The 11131-nt window shown below is 42.9% G+C and overlaps 1 protein-coding gene and 1 long non-coding RNA gene across 3 annotated transcripts in view; one reads left to right on the top strand and one right to left on the bottom strand.

The window, feature by feature from the left end:
- Positions 1–5425, top strand: part of LOC136838645 (uncharacterized) — a 50898-nt gene extending 45473 nt beyond the window's left edge. The window contains exons 3-4 of the long non-coding RNA XR_010853065.1: positions 3852–3970; positions 5013–5425. This is a non-coding gene — a long non-coding RNA (uncharacterized lncRNA). The remainder of the gene's footprint in view (positions 1–3851; positions 3971–5012) is intronic.
- Positions 5426–5567: 142 nt separating this feature from the next.
- Positions 5568–11131, bottom strand: part of LOC136838644 (uncharacterized) — a 58553-nt gene continuing 52989 nt past the window's right edge. For both annotated transcript variants that reach the window (XM_067103953.1, XM_067103955.1), the window contains one exon: positions 5568–6188. The gene's annotated coding sequence lies outside the window, so the exon portion shown is untranslated. The remainder of the gene's footprint in view (positions 6189–11131) is intronic.

Raw genomic sequence — 11131 nt, 5'->3', positions numbered from 1 at the left:
TTCCTTCTATCTAATTTTACGTTGTATTTGGGGACTTCAGTTTGATTCCTCATTTATATTCTACAAGTATTGGGTAGTTAACGAAGGTTGTGCTATAAAGTACACCATTTAGTCATTGTTCTTGGTGAAGTACTTACCGACTTGCAAAAGTTAGTTAGAAAAAACTCACACATGGTCAGTCTAAAATATTACCTGTCATATGTTTAGTGTTTGTGTCGGATGACTAATTTATGTAATGCACTTGAGACAGGAAACGTCTTGGGCACAATGAACTTTAAAAGTGCCAATCGAGGTTCTTAATTTTTCCCCTTCAGCCGCACTAGATAGAAAACGCTACATCATCATGTCATTCAAGACCACCCGTATTATTTTGTTCATTAAAGCACTTTAAGTGTCCTTATATTAAACAATCACACCTGTAAATTACGATATGATGCCTCATAAGTGTTTTAAGTAGCACATTATTTTTGCTAGCAATCAACATAAAAATCGGTGACTCAACGTTATTAAATTATAAATTATTCAGGGAAGACACTGATAACTTAACCTAGGCCTATATGTCCCACTGCCTTTCACCTATGACCAATGTATTCTTAACGCTGCCATAACCGAGGTAGATACTAAGGCCTCTACTTAGGGGATGGTGTTTCTTTTAAATATGATAATGGATAGAAAAAATTACATCCGAGTTTAAATGAGTATCTTATCATAAACCCATCAACCAAACTTAAATTATTGAGCTTAATCTTTGTTACTGATTTGGATTGGATAACACGCATTGCATACTGAACAGACATCAGCAAAATGCATCTAACCTTACCGAAAAATTGGTCATTACGTATAGTTTGCGTAGCTGATACATCAACCTTCGTTACTATACAAAGCAACTACTATGTGTTTTTAATATTAGAGGCCAAACATAAATTTAGCTCGGGGTACTCAACAAAAACGGTTCGGGCAAGTGACCTGGAATTCTCAAGGTTTTCAGTCAAGGATATATAATTTCTCAAATTTTTAATTAGCCTGATTTTTTTTAATGTAAGCATCATTTGCATCAGTGTTAGATAATGAAACAATAAGTTATTGTCGCCTAATAATACATCTGTATTTACAGCTAAAATTTAATCAGTCTATTTAGAATACGCCATCACATTTCTTTATTTTATTTTCGGAGTGTTCTAGCAGCCCTTCAAAATTGTCCTTAAAATAATTTTAATCAACAGATTAATTTCTCATTCCACTAACTATGAGAGACAATAACATCGCTGCTGATGAGTGACTAAAATGTAACTGCCGTGATATTTTACCATCTCAAGCCCATGATCTAATAATAGATGCCAGGCTTTATGGAATAATGATCTTGATGAGAAAAACGATTTAAGCCCCTTTTGGATAATGGTATTCAGCGGTAATTTTCTCTAGCCTTTAATTCGTTACATCATTAACCATTGCTTATTTTGGTGTACTGTACAAACCACCTGAATCGATCGCAGAATACCCCTGTCAGGGGGTTAGTGCATGGCACCTTACTGTAGGCTTTAATAAACGCGGTGTTTGTAGCACCCCATTCTGCCCCTAGCTGCACCCACTATTTGGCCTTTTACTTAACCTCCATCCTCGCTTCCTTTCTTACACCTTGCAGTCCAACCACTTCAACTACCTCTTTTCACTGTCTCAAACGCTGAATGGCTTGGCTTGGCTTGGCTTGGCTTGGCTTCATGGCCTAATTTTCACAAATCTTAGATCCAATCAATTCCAGAATTCAGAACAACGTCCCATTCTCGCCCTAGAGCGAATAGCAAGAAACAAAAAAATGCCCAACAGGAATTTTGTCACACTTCAACATTTTCATTTTATTCAGTCCATAAATTTTCAAAGAATTGTCACTTGTAATAAGATGTAACATTTTTAGGGGAACAACCTTCTGGTCAACCTTATGAGTGAATGACGTTAATTCAGTGGGGTAAAATTAAATGGAAACATTGCTCCTGTAGCGGGATAGTGCCGTCAGTGCACCTCATAGGGTGCACTGTAGGTATTACTCAGAGTTCTTTGCAGCGTCACTTCGGACCCTAGCTGCAACCAGCTTCATTCCTTGAACTGTACATCTGTTCATGTTTTCCTTCTGCCTTCTTACTTTCCACACCCTCCTAACAATTTTTTCATAGTGCAACCACGAGGTTTTCTCCCCGGTACACCTTTAAAAACTTTTTACTCATGATTTCCCTTTCAGTGCTGAATGACCTCATAAGTTCCAGAGCTTTGGCTTTGGCCTAATTTTTATATTTCATTCCATGAAAATAGTGATCTCTTAAGATTTTTTTTTTTTTATAGTTTAACCTACTCAAGAATAATTTACTTGTCCAGCCTTAAGAGAAGTATTTGGTTGTTCATTTACCTGGAGTGGACATAAACAATTTTTACTTTGTTGTACCTTTATGAAAGCTTGTTATATGGGTGTTGTGTAGAACCTTTGGGTAACATTTCTTACCCATTATGTAGTAGCTGTTAGTATTTGATAATCAAAGCAAATACTAGGTAAAAAAATAAGTCGAGGGTTTTTAGACGCGATTCGAATTTTCAGGGGTTTTCTTGGGTGATTTGTATTTACAGGAATTTGGTAAATGATTTGTGTTTGTGAGTTTTTCGGAGAGGATTTGCAATTGCAGGGTACATTTTCAACTCTCAGGACAAGAGTTAAGGATGACTGATTTTCAAGGTGTCTGGAGGCGGAGTTAACTTGAAGGTTAATAACAATTTATAGGGTGCTGGATTTTTACATGCACTTGTAGGGTGATTTAGGTGAAATACATTGCTGTTTTGGTTAAATTGTTTTTGTCCCAGAATATCCTTGTTTTACCTGTGTGGAAGGTGACAAGAGTTTTACATATGATGGAGGTAATGCAGATTACATTATGGTGTCACTGATTCACGAATTGGCGGATGCATGTGACACATACATTTGGTTAATGGCATTTTGTATTGTTGGTGATACCTGGGAATTTTTAACGTGGTATGAAATTCCAGTTATTAGCAATATACATTTGGATTTTTCAAGCGATCTTCTCGTCAGTGGTGACAGCTTTTAAGGCTATAAATGTATAATTTTTCAGGCGACATGTCTTTGCCCATTTTGAGGCTATTTTTTTCAGTAATTTAGAGGATGCATGCACTTAGAATTTTTTGGTGATGACATGCATTGGTTTAAGTTTTTGAAGGAAACTTACAAGTCTATTCTGTTCTAACAAAATAGTTTTATTGTTTCAGAGTTCCTTTGCCAAGTGATCTTAAGAGATCACTTGGCCTTAAGTTTGTAGAAGGCGTGTTGGCTTTGGAGTCGAAGGTTGTGACTTGGTCTTCAAATTTGAAGGTGTTTAGTCGGGCAACTAGCTGAGTGATGTGATAATGTATGAAATTTAGGAGGCCAAGCCAAGCACTGGGGCACCATCGACTGTTCAGCACTGAAGACAATGAAAAAGAGATCCAAAAAATATGGATAAAAAATACAAGGACTTAAAAGGTGGAAATAGGAGAAAACCCCACAATTGCATAATTTAGTAATAGTTAGAGGAGTTGGAAAGTCAGATTAAAAAAGTAGGAGGAATAGCAAAAAAGTGGGTGCACCTAAGGGATGAAGATATGCTGCAAACAGTTTTTATTAATGTCTACAGTACACCATATGAAGTGTACTGACGGCCCCACCCCCTAAGGAAACTAGTAGAGCGTGGCTGTAACTTCAACAAAGTTTTCTAAAGTCTACTTGATATAAAATTTATGATTTGTATTAGTGCGAGTAATTAGGGGAACACGAGGACATGTATATCTTAAATTTACACTTTCAATGTTTTCAGATTGACACTGGATTCATTACAATGAGGAAATATCTACATCTAAAATCAAGATCAAGAGTGTAACTGTATTTACATCTTCAAGAAGACTGCAATTTTTCCAATGTGCACCTTTTAGTTTAGTAAGTTACCCTGTCTGTTTTAGGGTATACAGTACTGTAAATTTAAACATTTCTTGTGTATGAAAGGCTTTATCTCACAATCTTCCATTTCCATAACCTCTTCAACAAACTTTCTCATCTGATGCAAGCTAGTTTTCCTTGTTGGTTGTACTTAGCCTCTTTCCAAGAGCTATCTCTGGTCCAGCAGTAACATATTATATCTATGCTGCATCCTCAGATGGCTGTATTAGGAGCAGCTGGACCACAAGGATCCTTCTGGAGGAAGACCCCATAGGGTGGCAGTGCCGTTAGTGCACCTCATGTGGTGCACTGCCGGTATTACGGGTTCTTTGCAGCTTCCCTTCAACCCCTCCATTCCTTTTGCTGTACCTCCATTCATATTCCTTCCACCCTTTCTTAACAGTTGTTTCATAGTGCAATTGCATGGTTTTCTTCCTGGTATACCTTTTAAACCTTTCTACTCTCAATTACCCTTTCAGTGCTGCATGACCTCAAAACTAGATTGTTCCAATGAGAAAGTTAAAAATTATGAATTGACAATAATAACCTGCAATTATGTTGTCATGAATTGACAATAATAACCTATAATTACGTTGTCATTCTTCCTCAGACTTAACTTTTAGACATATTCCTTAAACTAAAAATTCTCTAGATAAAATACATTTGATCAGCATCATCCCACTTTCACACATCAGTTTTAAATATATTCATCTGGAGAGATTTCTGGTTTCCCTTTCCTAAGGGTACTATCTTCACTCTTCATTTGTCTTTCTCCCTATCATGTGTAACAAAGTATTGTATATATAACATTAACTTCCTAGCATGAAAGAAGTGGACCAAGTGATTTCCTTAATACTGGTGTTTTATGCCAGTTGGTTATTTCATTAAAATCTTTAGTACTGTGCACTGTAAACTAAACATGATTATTATAGAAATTGCTTTGGATACTTGTGATTGATATGAAAGACCACCACAGTTTTTAATGATGGCTGACTTCATCTGGACTCTCGCTATGTATTTTACAATTGCTTTACCTTTACAGAAATATGGTGTGCACTTCCTTTCCTATACATGACAGAAATGAAGTTCAAACAGAATAGTGAAATGTTTTCAGCAACTTCACAGACAAGGACAGCTCGAGGAGGATGTCACCAATATAACATTAGGTGAAATCCACCATATCAATTATTATGGACAGTAAAGACGCCTTTTTAACACCTGATCAGCGCTTCTCACCTTGTTTTTGCTAAAAAATAAGGTCAAGGGGACAGTTTCTCTTAGGTAAGAAAGGGGGGTCGAGAAGATAAGACCTATCAATGACATGTCTCTCTGTATTCAATGGTTAGTTTTGCCAGTCTCCTTTCTCTCCTAACTTGTGATGCTACAGCTGTTGTTTCCAACTGCATGCGCTACATTGGTACTTTTTCTAACTATAACTAGTGTTTTTGTGCTTTTTAGCATATCACTGAGAAAATGCTTTCTTTAGAAGTCTTTTTGGTCTTTAGTAATTAACCACAATTTAGAAATATAATTGTGGGTTATTATCCAAATTATCTAATTCTATATTATATATTTTGGGGGTTATAAAATCTCTATAATGGACATTCATTTTTAATTTTTACCCATTGTAAAATTCTTACAATTTATAGTTTTTTAACATGTAAAAACTTTACAAAAAACATATATACTCTAGAAGAATATTGTACTGAATTTCTGAATACAGTAATTTGATATAACAAAATCAGTGGATTTTCAAAATTAATTTGGTGGTATTAAACTGGAACAACATCATTCACACTACCTGATACCACAAAATATGTAATCAGATTAATCTGCAAAGCACTAAAGCATCATGCAACCTATGATACAGGGACCTGAATTATATCAGTGTATGAATGACAATTTTCAAGATTTTCTTGTGAGGCATTTCTTAAACATTGGATGCCTCCTCACAGATTAGATGAACTACATGCTTCATAGGTCACTGGAACGAGAATATTGTCTTTGGCTTTGCAATACTGCAAGACACTATCATGAATTTTTGTCCAACTCTGAATGACAAATTTTGACATTTCTGAGTTGCAGGACCCCTGGCGGCTGACTGGACAACCATTAGATGGACTACTTGACTCCACAATGTATATTGTCCCACAAGATCTGCAATACTGGGTGTCATCAAGTATGCTGTCACATCTGTCATCACTGCCACTCCATAATTCTGAAAATACATATATTTCAATCAGAAAAATTCAAGCTCATGGTAATGAATGGATTAATACATAAGTTGATACTGTAGTATGCATCACTTTAAGTTCTTATTTCCCCTGTGAAATTTTCCAAAAGCCACACTTATTTTGTGCAAGGTACTTAAATATAACATTCCTCTTCTTGTAACATACAAATGTGGCAAAAAATAACACTTTGTGTAGATTCATCATTGCAGATGTGAGGACCCGACCCCACTCTTGGGGGTAGACTTCTGGCCCACTTTAGACTGGCAGTCAACATCGGCCGCAAGCGCCTGCTGGACACCGAGTCCTGCCAGTCCCTTCCCCTGGTAACGGGCCCCAGCATGCCCACAGTCTGCTCCGTTGCTCCACACCAGTACGCCTCACTTCTGAAAGAGTTCCCCAAGGTATTCAAGCCCGAACTGCGTCAGGTGCCCGGGGCCTCTGCCAAACATGGAGTTTACCACCATGTCAAAACAAAGGGCTCCCTGACACATGCAAAGTTCCGGAGGCTTCCCCTTCGGCGCCTTCAGGAGGCCAAGGACGCTTTCGCCGAGATGGAGAGTATGGGCATATGCAGGTAGGCCTCCAGCCTGTGGACCTCCCCCCTCCACATGGTGCAGAAACCAGACGCTCCTGGAAACCTTGCGGCGACCACAGGCAGCTCAACCTCGCCAAAGAACCAGATCACTACCCTCTCCCACACATGCAAGTTCTCACGGCCTCTTTCCACGGGGCCAAAATATTTTCTAAATTGGATCTTTTAAAATCCTACTTCCAGGTACCAATAGCTCCAGAGGATATCCCCAAACCCGCCATCGTCATGTCCTTCGGGTCCTACATCTTTGCCTTCTCCACCTTTGGCCTGAGGAACGCGGGGGCGACTTTCCAGAGAATGATGGACAGCATCCTGAACTTATGCGTCTGTTACGTAGATGACATTTTAATTTTTTCCAGATCCCACAAGGAACACCTGCGGCACATCCCGAAGGTCCTGCAGCGCCTGCAGGAGAACGGCCTCGTCGTCAGGTTCGACAAATGCACCTTCGACGTCGAAAGAGTTGACCTCCTAGGCCACGAGATATGCCCGGGAGTCGTCCACCCACTCGCATTGAAGGTTGAAGCCGTTGCCAAGTTCCCCACCCCTACCTCCGTCAGGGCCGTACAGGAATCCTTGGGATGGTCAACTACTACAGGAGGTTCATCCCTGGGGTCGCACACACCATGGCCCCCCTGACGGAGATCCTGAAGGGCCACCCGAAGACCTTAGTATGGAAACGACCAGCAGTGGGCCTTCTCCCTGACGAAGGCCGCCCTCGCCAAGGCAACTGCCTTGGCCCACCAGGACCCCAACTCCCCCCTCCAGCTGGCGAAGGAAGCCAGCAACATTACCTGTGGGGCCGTCCTGAAGCAGGTCGTCGCCGGAGCACCCCAGCCCATTGCCTTCTTCAGCAGGAAGCTCAGCCCCTCAGAGTCCCGCTGGTCCACGCCTTCAGAGAGCAGGGGGATGCATGGTCCTCCAGACAGCAGCGGCATCTCGTGGCCATCGCGGAGTTCACCTGCACCATCAAGTACCTCCCTGGCAGGAAGAACCCTGTAGCAGACGCCCTCTCGAGGATCGAACTCAACGCAGTGCAGCTTGGGATTGACTACGACGACCTTGCCAGGAGTAGGCCACTGACCCAGAGGTTCCAGCTTACTCCGCCATCACGTCGCTCAAGTGGAAGGATGTGCCCCTCGCCCCTGGGGGCCATCACTGCTTAGCGACGTAAGCACCGGCCACCCCCGCCCGCTGGTACCCACCTCCTGCCACTGTCTGCTTTTCAACATCATCCACGGGCTGTCCCACCCCTCAGGCAGGATGATGGCCAAGCTGCTGGCAGAGAAGTTCGTCTGGCATGGCATACGGAAGGACGAGACGACCTGGGCGAGGCCATGCATCCGGTGCCAGACCAGCAAAGCTGGACGCCACACTGAGTCAGGGGTGGGCGACTTCCCCCAGCCAAGAAGGCGTTTCAGACACTTCCATGTCGACGTGGGGGCCTGACGCCACACCAAGTTGGGGGTGGGCGACTTCCCCCAGCCAGGAAGGCATTTCAGACATCCATGTCGACATGGTAGGCCCCCTTCCCCCATCAGGCGGGGCCAGGTATCTCCTGACGGTTGTTGACCGCTCCACCAGGTGGCCCGAAGTGACGCTCACGGAAGAAGCCACCGCCAGTGCATGCACCGAGGTGTGCCGAGGCCCTCCTCCCCAGCTGGATCAGCCAGTTTGGTGTCCTGGACCATATAACAACGGACAGGGGCCCAGCCTTCCTGTCCGAGCTGTGGCCCGCCCTGGCATGCCTGCTGGGGACCACTCACCACAGCACCACCGCCTACAACTCCATGGCCAACGGATTGGTGGAAAGGTTCCACAGGTCCCTGAAGGCGTCCTTCACGGCCCACTGCACTGCCGAGAATTGGAAGTACCAGCTGCCCTGGGTCCTCCTCAGGCTGAGGACTGCCCCCAGAGCCAACGGCGACCCGCCCGCAGCAGAAAAAGTTTACGGGGAATCTCTCGTAGTTCTGGGTGAACTCATCACAGGGGATCGCCACAACCTGACGGTCCAGAGGCTCCGTGACACGGTCGGAAAGATCACCCCCTGCCCGTGGACGTATACTGACAGGATGACACCTTTCATGCCTCCTGGTCTGTCCTCCACCACCCATGTCTTTGTTAGGAATGACGCCGTCCGCACGCCCTTAACCAGACCCTACGGGGGCCCTCCCTCATGCTGGAGAGAAACAAAAGGGCATTCCAGCTGGCCATCCACGGGAAGAATGACTGGGTGTTGATAGACAGCCTCAAACCTGCACTGTTGGAGGAGGACGTCGGCAACACCCCTCAGCGCCCTCCGCAGGAGACGTCGCCCCCGCAGCCCACCCCCATAGGACCCCGGACCCAGGTAGTGCTGCAGCCAACCACTCCTGCATGCAACGCACCCCCCAGCTGACATCGCAGAGCTGCGGCCCTCTCCAGCGCCCCAGCAGATACTTGCTTTCTCTAGTGAACCTCCCGGTTTCTACAGTGCCTTTTTCCGCTGACCTTAGGTCGGGGTACCTAGCCACGTTTTATTTATGTAAATGTGCATTTATTACATACTCATTTATGCCATTTTGTATTGTACATGTGTCAGACATTGTTGTGTCTAATCTGTTAAATAAATTGTCATGTTATAATTTTTATTTGTCATGTTGTTATCTCTGTTTACCTGTCCTGTTTCATGCTGAGAACAACTGACCTCAGGTCACCTGTATGTCCTTGTATGTCTTTGTACTGATGTCCGCACGCCGCTTTATAAGCGGCCTGCTCCTTTAATATACTAACAGTCAATGTCTACCTGCTTTCTCTTTTGCACCCTCTCACAGACCTCACAAACAGGTTCTGCCCTGCAGAACAAGTCAAGAGCTGTCAAGGAGAGAGAAGAGGCATGAGAAGTCTGGGAAAGTCGTTCCCAGCTGAGAAGTCTTAGTAGGCAAAGGGCATGAACAAGAACCCTCATACCCAATTCACACACACTTTAATAGGGTTTCTCATCAGCCTGATAACAAGGGTAGACTTTTGGACCTCTTCCTACATGTCTTCCTATCCAAAGATGGGGTTAAGTGAGAGAGGAGCAGTAGAATGAGAATGCTACACTTCACCTCTTACTCCTGACTTTCAGTGCAACACTAAGTCAGGACCACATACTCATAGTGATCCTGGGGTTCTGGAACACGGGGAAATGACAAACGTTTCAACAGAGGGGTATGCAATAGACATTCTGAAGCAGAAATAGTAAAGGAAACAACAAGAATTTCAAAAACCAAGCACTTAGCTGGAAAGCATGCACTATGAAAGCAGCAGACAAAATTTCCAGCCAATCCCAGAAAAAGTTACAATGCCTTCAACATCTCTCAGGAATGAGATGGAGTACCCAAGAAAGAGGTGGAAAAAACTGATACATAGTCACTGTCCCTACTAGGGGCAGATATTTTACTGACTGCTCACCAGTCTAACCATGAGAAGAAAGTACAAGTTGAGTTTCCTCTGGACTGACCATTCACCCACAGACCGAAGCTTAGAACAAGTAGGATCAGATCCAGCAGGCGGAGGAGAGACCAGGGATGAAAAGTGCCAAAGATGAATGTCCAATTTAAAGGGGGTAACCCACAGAGCAGCCAGCAATTGCTTTTTGACATTCTTTTGCCTGGTGCAATACACTTTAAAAGAGATCAATCAAAACAATCCTCACAATTAGGGACAATATTGCACCTGTGGCTCCTGCAAAAGGAAGAAAGGGGATGGAGATTGAATATTACAGGCAACATAAAGCATCCATATAGCACTCCCTCTTGTTCTGGGCACCTAGGATATTAACATAGTTCTCTCACCTGAACAATTACACATTACAAACCCAAAAAAGGTCAAATAATAATTCATTGTTGAACATCTGTGCATTGCTAAAATCAGTGCGATAACTCCAACTTTTAGAGAAATGTTCCTTAACATCCTTCACTAGAGCATCAAAATCTTCTGGTAAAGATCATAACAAGACGACAAGATTTTCAATTACTGTGCTTTGGTTTGCTTCAACCCTCACCTCAGCAAAAAGGTTCCAACAGCATAATTATCTGAGCACAGGTAATTAATGTACTGTAGCTGCAAATTCCAGGACATGAGAGAAGACAGCTTTGACAAGCAAAATATAGGTATACAGGATACTGATCTCTTTAAAAGGGAATTCCCATAAAAGTCAAGGTCAGTTCCTAAAACCATTAGTCTCTCAGCTTTTGGCCAGGGGACTGACTTTATTTCAAGAGAAAGGAATAAAACCATCTTGTTCAAAACAACTCTAGTTTCTGCAACAACCATACACCTGTTTATGTTTAGGACTTGTACAAGCCCAGG

Source organism: Macrobrachium rosenbergii, chromosome 5 (genome assembly GCF_040412425.1).
Source record: "Macrobrachium rosenbergii isolate ZJJX-2024 chromosome 5, ASM4041242v1, whole genome shotgun sequence".
NCBI classification, from domain to species: Eukaryota; Metazoa; Arthropoda; class Malacostraca; order Decapoda; family Palaemonidae; genus Macrobrachium; species Macrobrachium rosenbergii.
This window is presented reverse-complemented; position numbering and strand designations above follow the sequence as displayed.